General features: G+C 36.7%; 1 pseudogene; it reads left to right on the forward strand.

Annotated features, from left to right (window-relative positions):
- LOC149816794 (putative DEAD-box ATP-dependent RNA helicase 29) overlaps positions 1-22602 on the forward strand; it is a 47316-nt pseudogene extending 24714 nt beyond the window's left edge.
- The last annotated feature ends 292 nt before the right edge of the window (positions 22603-22894 follow it).

Consider the following 22894-nt stretch of genomic DNA (forward strand, 5'->3'; position numbering starts at 1 on the left):
AATCACTTTAAATTTTTTGACAGCCTTAGAACACATATTTGCAGGATTGAATCATTATAAATTTTTTTGACAGCATTAGAACACATATATGATATTTGAATCACAACAATTTTTTTTGATAACCTTAGAACATGTATCTGCATGATTGAATCAGTATGCATTTTTTTGATAGCCTTAGAACACATATATGTATGATTGAATGACTATGAATTTTGTTTGATAGCCTTTGAACACATATCTCCATGATTGAATCATTACAAAATATATGCATGATTGAATCACTATGAAGTTTTTTTTATAGCATTAGGACACATATATGCATGATTGAATCACTATGATTTTTTTTCAGCCTTAGAACACATATATGCATGATTGAATTTTTTTTGACATCCTTAGAACACATATATGCATGATTGAATCACTATAATTTTTTTTGGCAATCTTAGAACACATATCTGCATGATTGAATCACTATGAATTTTTTTTGACAACCTAAGAACAAATATATGCACGATTAAATCACTATGATTTTTTTTTAAGTCATAGAAAATATATATGCATTATTGAATCACTACAAATTTTTTTTGATAGCATTAGAACACATATATGCATGATTGAATCACTATAAAATGATTAAATATCTACAATTTTTTTTACAGCATTAGAACACATATATGCATGATTCAATCTCTATAATTTTTTTTTAACAACGTAAGAACACATATATGCATGATTGAATCACTATAAAAAATTTTGACATCCTTAGAGCATATATGTGTATGATTGAATCACTATGAATTTTTTTTGACAGCCTTAGAACACTTATATGTATAATTGAATCACTATGAATTTTCTTTGACAGCCATAGAACACATATATGCATGATTGAATTAGTTTAAATTTTTTTTGACAGCCTTAGAACACATATATGCATGATTGAATCACTATGAAATGTTTTTGACAGGCTTAGAACAGATATATGTGTGCTTGAATTTTTTTTTTGTATCCTTAAAACCTATATATGCATGATTGAAACACTATAAATTTTTTTTGCCTCTTACATTGAATGATCTTACATCCACCTGCCTTTAGACGTTACTTATGAATAGTCAAAGCAGATCAAAGTTCTAACCCAGATCCGAATTGGATCTTACCATATTTGGGATTTTGAATAGCAAATATCTAAAGTTTGGTCAGACTCAGGATAAATATCTGTTGAAACCAAAATAAGCACTATAGCTAGTTTAAAACTCATTTTAAATTTGACCCATTTTTCAATTTAAAATCAATAGTGTGACTCTTCTTTAGAGTATTCTGTATGTCCGACTCTCAAATTTTAATTGGACTAACAACTTCATTATGATTCTTGAGTGAGGTCAAGGTTTAAAACTAGAATCTTTATTTAAAATTAAATCCAAAACTAGTTGTGACTCACATTTTAGCACTAGATAGCACAAATATGAATTTGCATAGATAGTTAACAAATATATTTGTGTTTTCCTCAAATCCAGGTTAGAACTAGATACACATTAAAGTTGGATTTGGGTTAGAATTAGGACTACCGTGACACATTTTTTTACTTGAAGTTCAAAAGCTTCAACTCATTTTCTATAAATCCATATGACTCTCTGACTGGATTCATAGTGCAAAAATCATGATTTTATTATTTACTTATTTACTTTCCATTTTATTGTATCTCATTTCATTTTGGCTATATTGGCATGTATATCTGAATCACTCTTGATTAGGATAGTGATCTTAATCAGTTAGGATCAAGTAGGGCAGTTTAGCCTAGCTTTTAGTTAGGATCAAGGAGGAGAAGAATGCAACTTATTGAAATCCATCATGGTCGATCCGGTCGAAGCATGTGTAGATGTGGGTGGTTAGCGTTCTCCTCAGCCCATCGACACCATGGATGAGCCTAGGTCGTCAGGTCAAAAGGTGAGCAGGGCCCATAAACCCAAAGAGAGAGAGAGAGAGATCACCTTGGTAGTACCCATCAAGGTACCATAGATTTCTATATGTAGTGGGAGAGGAGTGGGGGTTACATGCATGTGAACCTTCCACATTCACCTATTGAATGTGAACCTTTCACATCCACGTAACTCCTCCTCCACTCTAATTGCAGTTCTTGGTGTGCCCTGTGTCAAACTGGGTCATATCCAGTTTGACCTGATTCAAAAGGTTAAACATTCTCTCACTTGACTTATTGGCACAAAAAAGCATATAATCATGGTTTTTTACCATTATCTCGATTTAATTTTCATGTGTGTTCACATGCTAACTTGTATCACAAGAATGAATCATGGAGATGAAAATCTTTATATGAAATGTTATATTTTCATATACTACAGTATTATTCATTTTTAGTGTTTAGCATATTAAGAATATCTTTGTGAATGGGTTAGTCTATGACCCATTTTATTGGGCATTTTTAATATTTTTATTCTACTATTCTCTCTTTACAAATGAGAGATACTTTATACAGAATCAACAATACACAAAATCATAGAAAACCAATTTAGTTTCATAAATGTGATCACATATAACTATAATGTATTGCCATACGTTAAAAGAAAACAAATAGACTCATTCTCATTACATGTTAAGAATATAATCTCGGTGCTAGCCCTTTAGTAAGTGGATCCACAATCATTTCTTTCATACCGATTGTATCAATACATATTAAATGATTCTCAGCCATTTTTTTAACGTGTCAACATGAGATGAAGCTTTTGTTATTATTCAAAAAAGACACAACTTCATTATCATATAAGATCTTTAGTGGTCTCTCAATAGAGTCCACTATACCAATATCTATAATAAAGTTTATGATCCATATGGCTTGCGATGAAGTCTCATATACAACAATAAATTTTGCCTCCATGGTGTGAGTTACAATTATAGATTGCTCTTCGCTTCTCTATGAGACAACATAACCTGCTAATAGGAAGATATATTCAGTAGTAGACTTTATACTATCGAACATCCACCTAAGTATGCATCAGAGCATCCAATGACCTCTAGGTGGTCAACATTTTTGTAGGTCAATATATATTACTTTATTTTTTGCAAATAGCATATGACCTTCTATGTCTTCTTTCACTGTGCGATCCCTCAATTAGACTTATATCTACTAAGCATTTCAACAACAAATATGATATCTAATCGTGTGTAGGTCTTTGCATATTGCAAACTCCTAGTCATCGAAGCATACATGATGCTTGCCATATGCGCCTTCTCATTATCACCCTAAGGACAGTCATTAGGCTTAATTTATCTTCTTTTATTATGGGTGCAGATTCAGGAGAGCAACTCTCTATCTCATATCTTTTAAGAACCTTAAGGATATAAGATTTCTAAGAGAGACGAAAGACACCCTTAGCTTTATCATGACAAATCTAAATTCTGAAGATATATGCAACCTCACTCATGTCCTTCATATTAAAATGCGAGGAAATAATTTTTTTTGTCTCATGTGGCATACTCAAATCATTACTTACAAGAAGAATATCATCAATATACAAAACCAAAATTATGAACTTACTCCCACTAGCGTTAAAGTATATGCATTGATCAACAATATTTTTAGTGAATCCAAAATTCAAAATCTTCTATTGAATTTCTTATACCACTAGTGGGAGGATTGTTTAAGTTCATAAATTAATTTCTTCAATTTGCAAACTAAGTTATTTGAGTCATCTACACCAAAACTAGGAGGTTGTTGCATATATATTTTCTCTTTCAAATCCCCATTCAAGAAAGTCATTTTTACATTCATTTGATGTAGATCTAAATCAAAATAAACTACGAGAGTCATGATTATTCTCAACAATTTCTTAGTTGAGACAGAAGAAGTCTCATTATAATCATTGTCCTCCATTTGTATGAATCTCTTTGCAACGAGCCTAGCCTTGTACATCTTTACTTGCCCTTTGGAGTATGTTCTTTGCAATTAATTTCTTTTTTTAGATTCGATAATAATTAACTATTTAATTAAACAATTGCTTTAATGGTTTGATATTTAAATGCAACTATTTCATGTTCTATTAATTTCTTTTATTGGTAGGAATTGGTAAATATTTTAAAATATAATGTGTCTGAGAGATTTAACAAAAAATCTAGTTTATTAAATTGATTTTCAGAATTAATATTTTTTGCTGTGTTTGCTCACATAAATAATAACTTAAAGATTTTGTTGTTTGGATGCTTTATTCTCAAACTTTATTCTAGGGAGCTATTAAATGCGATGAATACTTAGAACTTATTTCGGTTAAGGCAATATCAATGATGAAAGACTTAGATCAATCATTTCTTCTATGTAATGGTTCAATCAAATTTGTTAACGGTGGTTTTGTACTGGATCTGATACTAGAAAGCTAAGACACGTTTGAGTTTGCGCACAGGTGGGCCTCTAGTACTTGGTATGGTTGAAACGTGTCCGTTGGTGAGACTGTTGCATTATTACATGTTAAAAAAGAAAAAGAAAACTAATAATATGTTAACAAAAAAAATGGTATTTTTAGCTTGAAATCTATCGGGCTGTTATAACAACTCTACAAATCCCAACATTCTTGACATGCAAACACATCTTGTTTCCTGAGAAGATGCTTATTTTATTCTTCATTGGTTCCCTTTTATTTAGAAATGCATGTAAAGAGTTGGCAATGTCCATTATGGTACTAGAATCAATCCACCAACTATGCAATGAAACATGAATTAAATTGCACTCATAAGAAATGAATAACTCATTGCCTTTCTTCTCAAGTAATTTCTTATTCTTCAGGTAGTCCACATTTTTATGTTCATTCTTCTTATAGAATAAACACTTTATAGAAGAACCTCTTATTTAGGATTTGACAGTTGTTTGAGAGTTAGAACTCTCCCCAGAGGTCTTCTTCTTGTTCTTATTTTTGAAGAAACTCTTCTTTGCTCTGACCTATACTTTTCCAGATAAGAAGCCATATGTGCACTCTGCACCTTTTCACTCTTAAGTCTTTCTTCCTCTTCAATACACTTAGTTAACATGTCATTAACACACTTAGTTAACATGTCATTAAAAGACCACTCATCATTATGTATATTGTAAGAAATCTTGAAGGGTCTGTATTCAATAGGCAGTGAGGTCAAAATAGATGAACTAAGAAGGATTCTGAAATGGCGAACTTCATGTTATTCAACTGAGATACAATATTTTTCATTTCCAAGATATGTTTTCGGATATGACTATCATCAGAATATTTCATAAACACCAACTTGGACATCAAGATACTGACCGTAGCCTTATTAGAACTGACGAACTGAGCCTCAATGACTCAAAGAAATTCCTTCACTGTCATGCAGTGAGGGATAATGCATCGAATATTCTTAGTCACTCTTGATTACAAAAGCAACAAGCTAAATTTATTTGAGCACTTTAATTTCTTATGGGCAGCCTTCTAATCGGTTGTACTCTACTCTATAAGAGCGAGAGATTCGTTAGTTCTAAGAGCCAAATCTAGCTCCATGTAACCCAAAGTGGATAACATTATTTCTTTCCAATATGAAAAATTGGACCCGTCAAGTATGCGGATATTACTAGAACCTTCAATCATTAAAGAACCTGGTATTGTAAGAATGAAGAAAAAAGATTATATAAATGATTATACGAGACTCAAATAAAAAAGGTAAACACAAGACCATTTATTATTCATATTTTCAGAGACAAGTACAATGGGGTCAATATTATTCTACTTTGGTGAAAACGATAATACTCAAAGCTGCTTTGACTCTTCTCAATTCTTAAGAAATTGACTCCAATTGGTGAAACTAGTAAATTATATAACCGAAGGCAATTTGACACTATACAGTGGGGTACGAACATGCTTCCTAGGCTGGTGTACATACCTACTATTATACCTTATATGAATTTAGAACACAATGACCTACTTTTGAATATAACCATTGTTTCATAAAGTCACACACTACCATAATACCGAATATCAAGACGGTCCTAAGAGTCCTTAATCAATACAACTCACTTTGGTGATTACAAGAGTGAGTTAATCAAGATCTATTACCGCAAACATATGTAAACCATATGAAAACACAAATAAAGTGCATTCATTCTTAATCTCATGCTTAAATTAATCATGGATAACTTAAAAAAAATATGAAACACACCTGATATTATATTAAAGTCACCGAAAAGAATGAGATTAATGATAAAGACATGCATTTATAAGTAATATTCGAGATTGGGGACTTAAAATGGCCTAAACAAGTCCTTAAAGACCCTAAACGGGTCACTAAAAGCGTTGAACTGGTCAAAAAAACCTTGAACCAGTCTAGAAAACCATTGAACCAGTCAAAAAAACCCCTGAATCAAAAAAACCCCTGAACCGATCCCCAAATGCCCAAACTGGTCTCATAAACCATTAAACTTTTCAAAAAAACTCAAACCAGACTCTTAAAGCATGAACTGGTAAAAAAAATCATTGAACCTGTCCTAAAATGCCGTGAATCAGTCGTCAAAACTCCTGAACCAGTTCTGTCCTTATTGGGTTAAAGAGTCCAGTTTTAGACCTTATCCAACCCATCGTTACTGACCCAGTCCACCATGGAACAATAATGAGTCAGACCAGGTCTTAACGGGTCGGCAACAGATTCGGTCCACCCAAAAACCCAAATACCAGGTCCGGGTTTCAGAACCAGGTCTAGACAGTTCGGGTACACTCAGTCCACCCAGAACCTGTATCGAGTTCAACTGGGTCGGATTCAGACCCGGTCCACCTGGAACCTCAACGGGTCTGGGTCCCTAACCGGATCAGACTTAGACACGATCCACCTAGAACCCTCAATGGGTCTAGGTCTTGGACCAGTTCTAGGTCTTGGACCAGGTCCAACCGGGTTGGGCATGGACTTGATCCACCCAAAACGTGCTAATGGGTTCGAGTTTGGATCGGGTTCTGCCAGGCAATCATGAGCAGTGGCCGACCTCGACTGTTGATGGTGGCCAGCCACCATCGGCCTCAACTATTTGTCGACGAATATATGGGGAAAATAATGCATGAAAATGGGTTCCACCCCCTTTTCCTCCATCCAGGCACTACCACTGACGACTAACCATAGTTAGCGATGACCACACTCCGGTGGCCAGTCGGTGGTGGAAGGGAGTTAAACCCTAAAACAAAACCCAACCATTTCTTAGGATAGCGCTCCCTTCGAGGCATCCATTAGGTCTTCACTGCATTCATCGATCAACCCCAGGTGTCGTTGGCAATTGCCAGCCTCCAACAACCATTTGTTGGCATCCTGGGCCATTCTTCGGCAACAGCGGTGGTCCAACCATGGTGGAGGGGGCCTTTTTATAAGGGGTCTTCAAAATCCCAACTGAAAGCCAAAATCCAACATCCTTGCTTGTCATCGGCGACAACCGTCGACCTCCACGGGGTACAACAATTGTTGTCGACCTGCAGGCGATGAGTTGTTAGCCAATGCTTCCCCATCATCGTCCGACTTCTCAAAGCCAAACATAGTATGATGAGGGAGAACAACATTGACAAAAAATTCTGGCAAGCACCACATGGACATCAGCGCACCCACACCCCGAATGCGTGCAACAGAAATGTGGTGTGGGCCCATAAACCATTGTTGGCAAAAAACATGAAAAACACAATTTACTAGAACCTGTCATGGTCGATCTGGTCGAAGCTTTCATAGATGTGGTTGGTAAGTGTTGTTCTCAACCTATCGACGCCCTCGATGAGCCCAAACTATTAGGTAGAAAGGTGAGTAGGACCCTTGAACCCAAAGTGAGAGAGAGATCACCTTGGTAGTACCCATCAAGCTACCATGGATCTCTATATATAGTGGGAGAGGAGTAGGGGTTACATGCATGGCATTCATGCATGTGAACCTTTCACATTCACCTATTGAATAAGAACCTTTCATATCTACGTAACAATCCCTCCACTCTAATTGTAGCTATTGGTGTGTCCTATGTCAAACTGGGTCACATCCAGTTGGACATGATCCAAAAGGTCCAACAATAAATTCTTGTATTTAGAAATCAAAGGCATACAATTATCACTTTCCCTCATCTTCTTGCTCTTGCCATTTTACATATTATCAGAGCAGTGAAACTATATTTCTCGCATCTCGCATGGTAACAACACCAACAATCACAAGACCACTTTAATGGCGATGGAGCATCAAATCCATATTTCCTTTATCATTTTGATAATCCTGGTATATCAACCCCTCATCAGAGATAATTTTTTTATGTGCTATCGAGCCATGTGCATGGCATTGAGTGCCAAAAGCAAACTTTGTTTCATTGATGGAACCCTTCCAAAACCTAGTGGGCCTCTTTCCTTAATGACAACATGAGAGCGCTGCAAGAACATGAACCTGACATCGATCTTGAACTCCTTGCATAACGACCTTGTTGTTAGCATCATTTATGCTGAAATAGTTGTTGAAGTATGAGAAGAACTTCATGATCACTTCTCGCAAACTAATGCTCCCAAAATATATCAGATCCAGCAAGATATAATCAACCATAAGTAGATGCAAAGCTTTATCGCTATGTATTTCACCAAACTTAAAGTCATGTGTGTTGAACTCACCACATATGTGAGCATTACCACATGCTCATGTGGTGCTATGAAGGCGATTCAAAAACTACAACAAAAGCACTTAATGTAGTTCTTAATGGGCCTCAACTATAGCTATAATGCTATTAGAAGTCAACTTTTATTGATGAACCCTCTACCTACCATTGTCAAGGCATACATGCTTGTTGTGCAAGAAGAACGACAACATGATCTTCACATATCTCAACAATATGAACTAGTGGTTGCGGCTATTATCAACTCCAACAATCTCATCAAAGAAGATCTCTCCATGGGACATCAAGCACGTACTAGGCCCAAGTGTGGCCATTGTGGGAAGGTTGGCAACATCAAGGACAAGTGTTATCATCTTCACTGGTCCCCTAATTGATAGGTAGGATCATCTAATGCTCAAGCGAATGCCAGTGTTGCTGCTGTCATTGAACCCTTTAACTCGGCAAGTCCACCTCCTCAATTAACCCAAGAACTGTACCCAAAACTCATGATGTTTTATCTATCAAGGTAATACCAGCCCACAAGCCAATCTGGTAGGTAACATTCATGTCCCTTATGCATGCCTTTCAATTTCTCAATATTGGATCGATCATAGTCAGAGAAAATACTGATCATATGACCAACTTGTCTAATTTGTTGTCACCTATTCGTGCTTCTTGTCCTTCTATTGGTTTACCAAATGGGATGTCCACTCGTGTCACCCATATTGGAAACTTGAGCTTTCTCATGATTTCACCTTGAAAATGTTTTATGTGTTCTTGAATTCAATTTCAGTCTCATCTGAATAGTTGTTGCAGGTGGGTGTTCTTAATGCGTCACAAATCTAAAATGTGTGGTTTACTTCAAAATTTCATAGCTATGTTTTGAAAGCAATTTAATACTCATGTTTTATGTATTTGATTCGATAACAAATCATAAGTTTTTTCAAAGGATTTTCCATAATACCTTGATGAAAACAAGATCAATTGTCAACACATTTGTGTGGTAACACCTCAACAAAATGGGGGTAGTGGAGCGAAAACATAGAGATCTCCTTAATGTTGCTTGAGCCCTAAGATTTCAAGTTAATTTTCCATTAAAGTTTTGAGGAAGTGCATTCTTACATCGGCCTACCTCATAAACCGACTTTCCTCAAAACCGTTGTATGGGAACACCCCATATGAGGTCTTAAATAATAAATCACCCTGATACAATCTCAAAGTATTCAGGTGCCTTATGCACATAATATTTATCATTCTCATAAATTTGATAGTAAGGATCAAAAATATATTTTTATGGGATATCCCTATGGGCAAGCTACCTACAAAGTTTATGATCTTCAAACTCAAAAAATGTTTACTAGAGAGAGATGCGATTTTAGGAAACTGAAATCAAAAGGACTCTGATAATGACATGGACAATGTCTTACCATATCCATTATGGATACCCTTGAAACAGACATCAATTTGGATTTAGATATTGGATTGCAAAATCCAAATACTAGTCAAAATGACCATGAAGAAAATGTCCCACCAAATCCTTATTTTCAAGAGAATAGTACATAAATCCAAGATCCAAATCCTTAACAATTTGACACTCCACTAAGATGTTCTCAAAGGATCCGTTCACAACCATCCTATCTTAAAGATTATAAATGCTACGTTGTTGCTTCTATTTTCTAATCAAAAGGTTCGAATGAGAAGTCCAACTATACACGTTATCCCATGTCTCAATATCTTGGCTGAGTATTTTTCATCATCTCATAAAGCCCTTCTTGATGCCATAACCCAAACTTTTGAACAAAAAAGATCTGCCCAAGCCACCAAGCATCAGTGTTGTGGCAAGATGCTATGACGGTAGAGGCATGTGCCTTAGAAGAGAATGACACCGGGATTGTTAAGGATTTGCTTGAAGGGAAGCAACCCATTGGTTCAAAATGGACCTACAAGGTTAAATATAGATCTAATGGACCCGTTTAATCACAAAAGGGTATACTCAAGTGAAGGGACTTGATTATAATGAGCCATATGCTACAGTTGTTATGGTCAGGTGTCTACTTGCTATATCAACAATGCCTTCCTTCACAAAAACTTAGACAAAGAAGTATACATGAAAATACCTCTAGGACTCTAGTCGGGGGGGGGGGGGTGATCTATTTGTCACATGAACAAGTCAATTCATGAACTTAAGCAGTCATTAAGTTGTCTATGTATCTCAAGAAAATAAGGTATATGTAATCGAAGGCCAATTATTCCTTATTTTACTAAATCAAGCCTAATAGTTGTGTGTTCTTATTAGTCTATGTGGATTACATAATCATTGCCAGAGATGATGTTGGCTATATTGAGACTCGAAAAACAAGTATCAGTGACAAGTTTTGTCTCAAAGACCTTAGCCAACTTAAGTACTTTTATGACATTGAAGTGACAAGGTCAACACAGGGTATTTTCCTCTCCCAACAAAAGTACACATTAGATATCTTGAATGATGTGCTATACGAGAGCATGCCCCTATGAATTTTCTATGGAGCAACAATTGAGGTTAAACAAGAAAGATGGAGATCTCTTACAAGATGGTAGTCAATATCGACGTCTTATTGGATATCACATACATCTAACCGTCACTAGACCAGACATCATGCACTCAGTCCACATTTTGAGCCAGTTTATGAGCCAACCTTGAAAGCCTTAGATGCATCCCTAAGGCTACTCCTCAAATCCACCCTAAGGCAAGGCATTTTAATGTCATCTAGTAACAAGTAACACGATCCAAATTAATGACTATTGTGATGCAGAATAGGTGGCGTGTCCCATTACCCAAAGATCCACATCTGGATATTTCATTAAGATGGGAGAAAGCCTAATATCATGGAAAACAAAGAATCAAACCACAGTAGTGGCTGGATCCTCCACAGAAGCTGAATATCAATCCATGGCTCTAGCTGGCTCTAGCCACGTGAAATGACATGGATAAAATACTTGCTCTATGATTTTTGAGTCATAACCCATGGTGCTCTTTTGTGACAATCAGTCTGCCATGCACATAGCCGCTAACCTAGTTTTTCATGAATGCACCAAGCATATAGAAATGCCGTTCAAGATAGAGTTTATAGTAGATTGATACAAATACAATATGTTCCTATGGCCAACCAGTGTGAGGACATTATTACCAAGGCATTGGGTAGAGACCAGTTTGTTCAGTTAAAAAGAAAGTTGGGTGTGCTCAATCCACACCCTCCAACTTGGGAGAGAGTATTAAAGGTGCAAAAACTATAATTTTAATATTTACTTATTTACTTTCCCTTTTACTGTATCTCATTTAATTTTGTACATTTTGGCCATATTGGCATGTATATCCGAATAACTCATGATTCAGATAACGATCTTAATCAGCTAGGATCAAGGAGGGCGGTTCAACCTAGCTGTTAGCTAGGATCATGGACGATTAGCCAGGCTGGTTTTTCTTGCTTTCTTGTATCTGTACTCGCTTGTATCTAGAAATCAAAGTCATACGATTATCACTTTCTCTCATCTTCTTGCTTTTGCCATTTTACAATTCAGAACCTTATTGTGAGACCTGAGTTGGATCCAAATCTAAAATTAAAACTAATAAAATATGTATAAATTTGGGTGAGATCCATAACAAATATATTGGGTTTATTCTAATCAAGGTTGTAATCACATAACCCTTTTTTTTTAATCCTTGAAACCAATACGCTTAGCTTGTTTTCAACTGATCTAATGCCATAAAGTCTCATATAACCAAATCAAGAACTTCATTGTGAGATATAAGTTGGACAAGGATATGAAACAATAACCAATCTACAAAAATCATATCCAAGACCAGATCATATCCGTATTTTCAATATTAATCAACAAAATAGATACATTCAAATTTGGGACAAATCCAAAACTATTATGTCCGGGTTTTCTCACATCCTAGTTGGAATAAAGCATTGCATTAAGTTTTGGGTCAAAATGAAAGCCAACAAACATGTTCCGGTTGATCAGTGCATGGTATCTTGCATGAGAGCAATGCACGTCTAAGTTATTAAAGATGACAATAAAACTATGTCGAACATCAATTGGTTAAGTCATGTTGCCACACAATTCGAAACCCACATACAACCAAAGCAAACTAAGGGCTTGTTTGGAATTTGGTAGCTGGGATGGGCGTTCATGCATTTGGTGTTCCCGAGGTAAAATCTTGGTCATACTACCTTAGTGGTCCCGTTTGGAATCTGGCAGCTGGGATGGGCGTTTATGCATTTAGGAAATGAAAGTGAGGACCTTTTTCCTTTGTATTTACACTAAAGAATGGATTTGACAGCTGCAACTTCTTCAAATGCATAAACTCACATGATTTCATCCCAACTACCAGATTCCAAACAGGGCCTAAATAATATCAAACTAATTTAACAGAAAAATTGAATACGGGGCTCCTTCAAATGGTTGCATGGGAATGGAGAAAGGATAATAATGGAGGGATCATGGAAAAAAGAGTTGGGAATGAATGATGGAGATGGAAAAAGAAAAGGATGAAAGGGCAAATCTAACTTTTAAAATATCTAAATCAGGTTAATCAAATGAGGGTAAACCTCAGTTACAATAGGTCATTATTTGACCATTTTCAGCAAAACTTAGTACACCTGCGTATATTTGAAGCGTTGCTTTCCCCGTTTAGCAATTGCAGCTTCCACAGATTGATGAGGGATTTATTTTTTGCCAAAGAACTACTAAACTCTCAGTAGACAACTATTTGTTATGGGAGTCATAGTTTACTCCCTTGCTTATGTCTTACGATTTATATGGCCTTATTGATGGGTCAAATCCAAGTCCGCCCAGGACCAAGGGCTAGTGCCGACAGAAAAAGGCAGGAACCAAAACCATATTTCATGGCCAGTGTTAGGCAAGACCAGCTCCTCCTAAGCTGGATAATATCTTCCTTGTCTGAGAGTGCATGATCAAATCGTTGGTTTAACGAGGTGTGGAGGAACATGAGCGTTTTTGCTCATGCGGACATCGTGGCCGTCTGTTTGCATTTTGGATGAATACCACGTGGTTTGGTTGACTTTTGAGCTTTTTAAAATACAAATCGGATGGCCACGATGTCAGCATGAGCAAGAATGCTCATGTTCAGCATGACCTGATATGCTTCAAGTGTGGAACACCCTTAAAGATACATATGCTGCTCATTCTTGCTCTCGCATAGTTCAACTTAAAGAGCAACTCACAACCATCATGAAAGAGCCTCTCACCATCGATCACTACAAGAAATATGTGGATTAGCGACGACTTAAATCCGTCGCTAATATGTGGCTAAACAGTTTAGCGACGGATAGCTTCCATCGTGAATTTTTCGACGCTAATTAGTGATGAAATATATTTGTCGCCTGTTTCGTCGCTAACTTGCGATGGATTAACGAATGCCAAAATCCTTCGCAAGGTCGTCGTTACTCTGCGGAGGTCTGGTTTTGCAATGGATTTTTAGCCGTCGCTAAATTCAATGCCTAATTAGCCTTGGATATATCCGTCGCAAAAAAAAATGAAAAAAAAATATTTGAAAATTAAATATCAAGAAAAAAATTCTCGTGATACAATTTATATTTTCTGTGAATAAAAAACAAAGTACACATCAAAATACATATAAAAGGAAAATGAAACAATTAATTGATCCACTATAAAATTCGCAAGTTCTAATTATTTACAATTCAACATTTACATTTTTTAAACAAAAAGAAGGTAAAACAAATTCAACACATAAATCTAATCATCACCAAGATTTTATGCGTCCTCTTGTTCAGTGTCTCGATCTGTCCCTTCAACTCCACTATGTTGATTATCGCCAGCAACCTACACGAGAAAAGAAATGTCAGTAGTGATAAATAAAATATATTGAAATAAATTATACTCTATATGTGATTCTATCATGCTCATATGTATTCTAAGGCAATAAAAAAACTTTATACATGATTCTATCATGCTCATATGTGTTATAAAGCAGTAAAAAAAAACTTTATATGTGATTCTATCGTGCTCATATGTGTTCAAAGGCAGTAAAAAAACTGTATATGTGATTCTATCATGCTCATATGTGCTCTAAGACAATCAACAAACTGTATATGTGATTTTACTATACTCATATGTGTTCTAAGGCAGAAAAAGAACTTTATATGTGATACTATCATGCTCATATGTGTTCTAAGGCAGTAAAAAAACGGTATATGTGACCATGCTCATATGTGCTCTAAGGTAGGCAAAAAACTGTATGTGTGATTTTATCATGCTCATATGTGCTCTAAGGCAGTAAAAAAACTGTATATGTGATTCTACTATGCTCATATGTGCTCTAAGGCAGTAAAAAAACTGTATATGTGATTCTATCATGCTTATATGTGTTATAAGGCAGTAAAAAAACTTTATATGTGATTATATCATGCTCATATGTGCTCTAAGGCAGTAAAAAAACTTTATATGTGATTCTATCATGCTCATATGTGTTGTAAGGCAGTAAAAAAACTTTATACGTGATTCTATCATACTCATATGTGTTATAAAGCAATAAAAAAACTTCATATGTGTTTCTATCATGCTCATATGTGTTCTAAGGCAGTAAAAAAACTTTATATGTGATTCTATCATGCTCATATGTGTTATAAGGCAGTAAAAAAACTTCATACGTGATTCTATCATGCTTATATGTGTTCTAAGGCAGTAAAAAAACTTTATACATGATTCTATCATGCTCATATGTGTTATAAAGCAGTAAAAAAAATTTATATGTGATTCTATCATGCTCATATGTGTTATAAGGCAGTAAAAAAACTTTATACCTGACGGGCATCAGAGCTCATGTTGAATGCAGACGAAGTTTCTCTATCCTGAAAAAAGTTGCACAACTCATTACGGACAATGTTGGGAATCACTTCATTTAAAAATTACTGCATGTTGTCCTGAAGACGCTAACAGACACCATCCCAAGACATGGCAGGGTCATTAGGACGTTGAGAGTTGATGCTGGCGGGAGAACTCTGTGGGCCCAGGGTGTAGGAGGCAACAACTGGTGTGGTGTTCATGTTACTCCCAAACCCGAACACACGATCCTTTTTGGGTTCACCGGTTGCAGTCACTCATGCTGCAGGATCAAAAGGCGGATGCTGAGTGCAGTCATCGCCATATCGCTGTACCATTTACTGCTCGTATGATTCCTACAATGTAATGATTAGAATATGAATTAATAATTAAGAATTACAATGTTTATGATAACGTAATTCATAGTAACTTGTCTATTACAATGTTTATTAATAAAATAAATACATATCGTTGTCGCTCTCGCCTTCTCTAATACGAACTCTCCCATGGTCTTACGTTTATGTGTTTCAACAAACACATCCTTTTATGACACAATGCCTCATTTTTCTGCTTTCTGCGAAGTGAAATGATAAAAGATTTAGTTAACAGGTTTGCAACAATACTTATAAAATTGACAATATATATATATTGATGAGTTACCATTTTCTTCTGGTGGCTCCCAAAAGTCCTAGATCCACCTGTGTGTAGATGGGCTTCGGGCATTTTCGCTCGATTTTATGCAGCCTTCACTGAGCGATTTCGAAATGCATCCCCAACCCACTTGTCACACATTCCCTCCCAAACATCTGACCAGATAGTAAGAGGTTCATGGCCCTTCCACTGCAGTAGATCATCTATCCTGCCAAATGCTTTTCTTGCTACAATCTTCATATTGTGCCGCATGTCTGCAAATCGATTGGGAGTCACCTTCTGCCATACCTTCCTTGCATCATGTTCCTCCACCGTATTAGCGAAGCGATTGGAAGCCTACAAATATTTTCAGAAAGTTAGTAGATATGACTATAACAAAAAATTAAATATGAAACACATTAACTATGACAAACAATTGTATACCGTGAATGAGGACCACAATCTGTCTATCACTTCTTTTGGATACTCTTTTCATTGAGTGACCGGTCCTAGTAGATGTTGAAGTAGTGAATTCTTAATTTCGCGTACTACTTTTTGTGGCTCGAACCTTGTGCTGCACATGAATTGGTACACAGTAAATATCAATATACAATATTTATAAGATATGCAATAAGTGAAAATGAAATACTTACGGTCGATTATCAATATACACTAGTCAAATGAGTCTTCTTGTGCCAGACTGAGAAGACCCTGCATTCTGTGTTGGCTCCTGACTTGTATGATCAACTGGTGTAGGTGAGTCATGTACAGGCGAAACTACGTTAGAAATTCTCAGAATGCACATTTCAACTAATCAAGTATCCAATTAGTTAAATGATATACGTATCAAAGGAGCCCGTGAAGATGAAGGTTGAGCCTGGCTACCACTGGATGAACGACCACTGTAACCTCCACGAACCATATTCTAACAAATAAAAAATGTCATGCAATACATTCAAATTGTTTCAAATCATTCACATCAAGTATTTCAATACATTCAAATCATTCATATCAAGTATTGCAATAATACATTAAAAATATTCAAATCATTCACATCAAGTATTGCAATAATACATTCAAAATATTCAAATCATTGCAATATATTTCTATACATTCAAAACATTAAAATCATTCACATCAAGTATTGCAATAATACATTCAAATCAAGTATTGCAATAATACATTCAAATAGAGGTTTGTATTACAAGATTTTGCTCACTAGCTCAAGAATTCTTCTTCCTCACTTGTTTGACTTTCATATTTGTCTTCTTCTTCATCATCTTATTCTTCTTCATCTTTTTCTTCATTGTTTGCCCATCTACTTGGTATATCACTGGGATCACATTCTTCTATGAATGTTTCATCGACCAATGACGATATGACATGCATATCATACGCAACATCGTGACCATAAGAGAAGTCATAGATATCATCTGATTGATAGTAATCACTCTCTTTAGTTAACTTGTCTTCTTGTAACTGATCATGTTCAGGGTGTAGTTTGGACTTCACCTTGCAAACTGCCCACCATTCATTTCTATCTGACTTTTTTGTACTTGGATATGAAGTATAATAAACTTGTTGAGCTTGCGAGGCTAATATGAATGGTTCATATGTTCCAAACCTTGATTTATGATTCACTTCCATGATGCCTGAGGCTTTGTCGACTCTTGTTGCAGTTGGGTCAAACCATTGACACTTGAATAAAGTTACCCTATTATTTATGCCTAAGTCAACTCCATTATTTCCTCTATAACACCATAGTAATCATGTTCATTTTTACCGTAGTTACTACCCTTGACACACACACCACTATTCATCGTTGATTTGTTTATATCGTAGTCTTTTTTATGAAATCGATAACCATTTATGATGTACCCGTTGTAACATTGCACAACTTTGGTTGGACCATTTTGTAAATCACATATTCCATGATCTTTAACATCACCATGGCAGACCTACACACAAACATAAACAATAATTGTGATCATATGCAGGGAAGTCACTGATTGTCCATAGAATACCGGCCTTCATATTGAAATTTTGTTTTTTGTAGGCATCATACGTGGTAACACCGTCATCCCACAATACTTTTAGTTCATCAATCAATGACCTTAAATATACATCAAGATTTTAGCCAGGTGAGGTCAGACCAGGGATCAATAGAGACAAGAAAAGATTTGAACGCTTCATACACAAGCTTGGTGGAAGGTTGTATGGAGTTACAAATACTGACCAGCATGAGTATTGAGTTGATCTACCCCCAAATAAATTAAATCCATCTGTACATAGATCGAGTCTAACATTTCTCACTTCCATTGCGAGGTTCTGATGAGTATGATCAAAGTGCTTCCAAGCTTTCGTGTCAACAAGATACGTGATCTTGTCTTCATCATGTCGAAATTTATTTGCATGTCATCTCATGTGTTTAGCTGTCCTTGAAGACATATACAACCGTTGCAATCTAAGAGTGATAGGAAAGTAGCAGAGCGACTTGTATAAAAACTTCTTTTGATCTCGTGCTACCATTGCCTCTTGTCTTTGGCTTGAACCGAGGATGCCCACATGACGGGCATGATATATTATTTTTCTAATCCTTGAAATACAACATGCAGTGATTTGGATAAGCATCTATCTTTTTATACCTCATACCTAGAGCGTTGACCATAACTTTCATACGATAGAAATTTTATGGTAATTTCTCATCTTTGGGCAACATACTCTTCACAATCATTCACAAACGGTCAAAACATGATTGACTCAAATTATACTCGGACTTCAAATTCATTAGTTGAAGAACTGCAGACAAGATAGTGTGACTCTCACAACCGTTTCAAAGTGGATCATCAGCATCTCTAAGTAAATCATAAAATCTACTAGCTGCATCATTTGGTGATTCTTAATCTACCGCAGTTCTTACATCACTAGGACCCATAGCAGAACCGAGTTTTGTTCCTGTGGCATCAAATATCAAATCCATAGATGGATTATCGTGCACCACATTCACCCATGCATCAAAATTGTTTCTAAATTCTTCTTTATAAAACGTCCAATTCTGATAATCACTCACAAAACCCTTTCTGTATAGGTGATGTCTAACGCCATGAGGTTCTACAAATCGATTATTCTTACAAATCTTGCAGGGACACGTAATTTGACCTGTGGGATCCACTGTACTGACACTTACCGTTGCAAATTCAATAAAACTTTCAACACCATCCATATATTCATGCGAAAACTCATTATCAACTATCCTACGGTACATCCATTCATGGTTTGCAGTCATTTTGTCGTATGATGTTATGAATAGTATCATAACCAGTTAAAAGAGAACCATCAGAATGCTATGATAAAGAAAATATCAAATTTATCATGTAATATATGATGTCATACAATCACAAGAATTATGATGCATGCATTGATAACTTAATATTTTCATGTGCAAACTATTCATAACACGATACATTAATTTGAAGCATACTTTCATTATACAATTTCACATGGAAGTTATAATTAAATTGAAAGTAACTACATGCAAGCATGGATACAATCACATCAATCATTGCAATACATGAAAATCATTCATATAAAAAAATGTCAAACATGTACCTGCAGCAAACACACTTTAATATCTCGCTAACTACTACCATGCCTAGCATGGAATCCGTACTCTAAAAATAAGAACACTTCTATTCTCATACATTAAAATCATGCTCAACATGATCTCCAAACTCCAACAAAGCAGTCCTAGATATCAACAACTAAGTGAGTGTGTGAACAGTAAAGTGTTGCATCCAATAAATTAAATAACATGTGATGCACTTGCATCACTTACTCACCACAGGTATTTACCCGATTTGCATTGTTTTTGTCACTTACTTAATACGGGTGGCAGGGCACAAGCAAGTTCCGTTGAGAAATCTGCAAGAGACACTCTGCTAAAATGAAGTCACTCCCTGCCGAAATAAAAACCGAGGCAAGGTCGCCCCCTTGCACGAATAAAAAAATAATAGGCGGGCGACCCCCTGCCCGAATAAAAAAATGACAGGGGTTGACCCCCTTTCCGAATAAAAAAATGAGGCATGGGGGCGACCCCTGCCAAAAAAAACAAACAAGGCAGGGGGCGACCCCCTGTCGGAAAAAAAAACCATGGAGGGGGTCGCTTCTCCACCAGAAAAAAAAAGTGGCAACGAGGCAGGGGGGTCGACTCCGTGCCGAAAAAAAACAAAACACAGGCAAGAGGTCGACCCCCTACCAGAAAAAACAAAATCCAGGTAGGGGGTCGACCCCCCTTGCCGGTAAAAATAAACTAGGCAGGGGGGACGACCCCCTGGCAGAAAAAACAAACTAGGCAGGGGGGTCAACCCCCTACCAAAAAAACAAAACAAAACGCAGGCAGGGGGTCGACCCCCCCTGTCGGTAAAAATAAACTAGGCAGGGGGGTCGACCCCCTGTCGAAAAAAACAAACTAGGTACGGGGGTCGACCCCCTACCGAAAAAAACAAAACGTAGGGCAGGCGCCTGTAAACACCCCAAATTTTCACTCACCTTCCTGACATCGCCCTCAATCGGCACATTTCAGTTCTCTGGAAGCAATAAAGGGCAAAATGGTCATTTTCTGAGATTGAACCTTGCAGAAAGTCCTAAATTTCATTCTTGAGCCTCAAAATTTCCATATTTAGGTTCAGAGACATCTTCAAATGGCAAAATTTCAAAATCCTTTTTCTGGAAAAAAAGCTAAAATTTCCAAGTCCGAGCTCAGAGTGACATTTCATAGAACATGTCTTTGCATAGCATTGCATCATTTCACTGCACAACATGTCATTTTGAGATCCAGAACTCCTGATTTTCAAAATTGTCCATCCAGATTTGATTTTTAAACTTTTTTAAATTGATTTTTAAAACCCTGGGTATTCAAAATTACCAAATTTTCCCATTTTACCCCCAGGACTTTGAATTACAAAAATTTTCTCAAGAAAAACAATCTGGATATTTGGATATTGATTTTAAAGATTTTATCTCAAAACTTTTTGCAAAAAGGATTTTAAATCTCTTTACAAATTTTGTTTTTATATTTATCCATATTTTTGCCCTGAAAACCCAATTTTTCCAAATTCTTGAAAAACAAATAATGTTTTATCTCGTATCATCAAAAAAATGGAGCAGGACCCGCCTTTGAACTAGCATCATACTCAGACTCTCAAGTAAGTTGTTTATTCTCAAGCGGGACCCACCCGAAGTTCGTACCAATTTGCAAAATTGTCTTTTTCATTTCTTAATACTTATTTATTTATTTTTTAGTTAGTGGGCCCACACACATGTGGCACCCCAATTGAAAATAAAAGACTTTATTTTTGGTTGAGGTGGCATTTTCATAAAAGCCTCTCATTTTTTTTATTTTATTTCTTTTTTTTGTTTAAATAAATTTTTTTTTAGAAGGAGGCAGCCTTAAATGGCACAGCCGAATTTCCCTAAAATCATAAATTTGATTTTGCCTAAAACTTAGGGAAATAAAACCAAAATTTGAAAAAACAGGGAATGTGCCCCCCTTGAAACGGCTATTTCAAAAAAATTTCAAAAATGAAGTAACGGAACCTCATGAATGGGGGTTGCGTTTTCTTCTTTTTGAAAAGATTTCAAAATTCTTTAAGAGGAGGAGGCCATTGATAAAAAAGAGGGCTGCATTTTTTTTTTGAGAAAGGAGAGTCGATTAAAGGGAGGAGAGTCGATTGAAAGGAGGAGAGTCGATTGAAAGGAGGTAGCCGATTGAAAGGTGGGATTGAAATCTGGTTTTCTTTTGGGTTTTGCAGGAAAGGGCTCTGAATCGTGAGGTTGCCCAACATCATCCTCCTTTAGCCAAGCTGCAGCAAGTGGCTCCAGCACCATTGAAACAAACCCAGAACGTGGCTGCCTCCTTTGCCTTCAGCCCAGCCACCAAACACTTCCTTCAACCCAACCACCAAACACTCCAGTCGGTTGCTGCCATCATCCATCTCCACTTCCTTCAGCCACAACCCAACGTGTTCCTGCCATCCTTCATCAACCATCCAGCAAGAAGCAAGTTGCTGTCTCAAACAGCTGCAGCCCAGCTTCTTTACCCATTTTTCTTCAGCCCACTTTCCTCCAGCGCCACGTTGTCACCCATTTTAGCCCAGCCACAGGGAAACCATTGTTTTCATCCAATCCAGCCCAGCCACCAAGCCCTTCAACGGTTCCTTCCACCTTCCTTCAACCCAGCCACCAGGCCCTTCAACGGTTCCTCCACCTTCCTTCAGCCCAGCCACCAAGCATTTCAACGGTTCCTGCAGCCCAGCCAGCAGGAGATCCAACATTTCCCACCTTTCCTTCAACCCATCAACAGGGGACCCAACTGCTGTCATTCATCTTCAACCCCACCAGCAGAAGATCAAGCCGCTCCCTATCTTGCTTCAGCCCAGCAGCAAGGAAGGATTCTCATTTGCTGTCTACAAAGGTCACAAAGTGGAGAACGTGGCTGCCTCTTTCCTTCAACCCACAAGCCACAGGGGATCTAGCAGCAAAATTGCATTTCCTTCAGCCTAACCAGCAGTAGGTCCAGCGTGAAGTAGCATTTTCATCTCCACTTCAGCCCAGCCAGCAATCTCTGCATCTTCTTCAACACATCAGCTGTAGGAAATCACCTCTTCCTTGCTGGTGTAGAAGATCCAACAGTAGCTGCCTATCATCCTGCAACCCAGTTACAAAAGACCGATTGTGGTGCGTGAGATCCACAAACATGCCTTTCTTCTGCCATCTGTATGTTTTCATTTTAATTTAATCCTTAATTTATCCATAGTGGTGGTTTGA

The sequence above is a fragment of the Nuphar pumila genome, chromosome 14 (assembly GCF_984573655.1).
Source record: "Nuphar pumila chromosome 14, dmNupPumi1.hap1.1, whole genome shotgun sequence".
Lineage (NCBI taxonomy): Eukaryota > Viridiplantae > Streptophyta > Magnoliopsida > Nymphaeales > Nymphaeaceae > Nuphar > Nuphar pumila.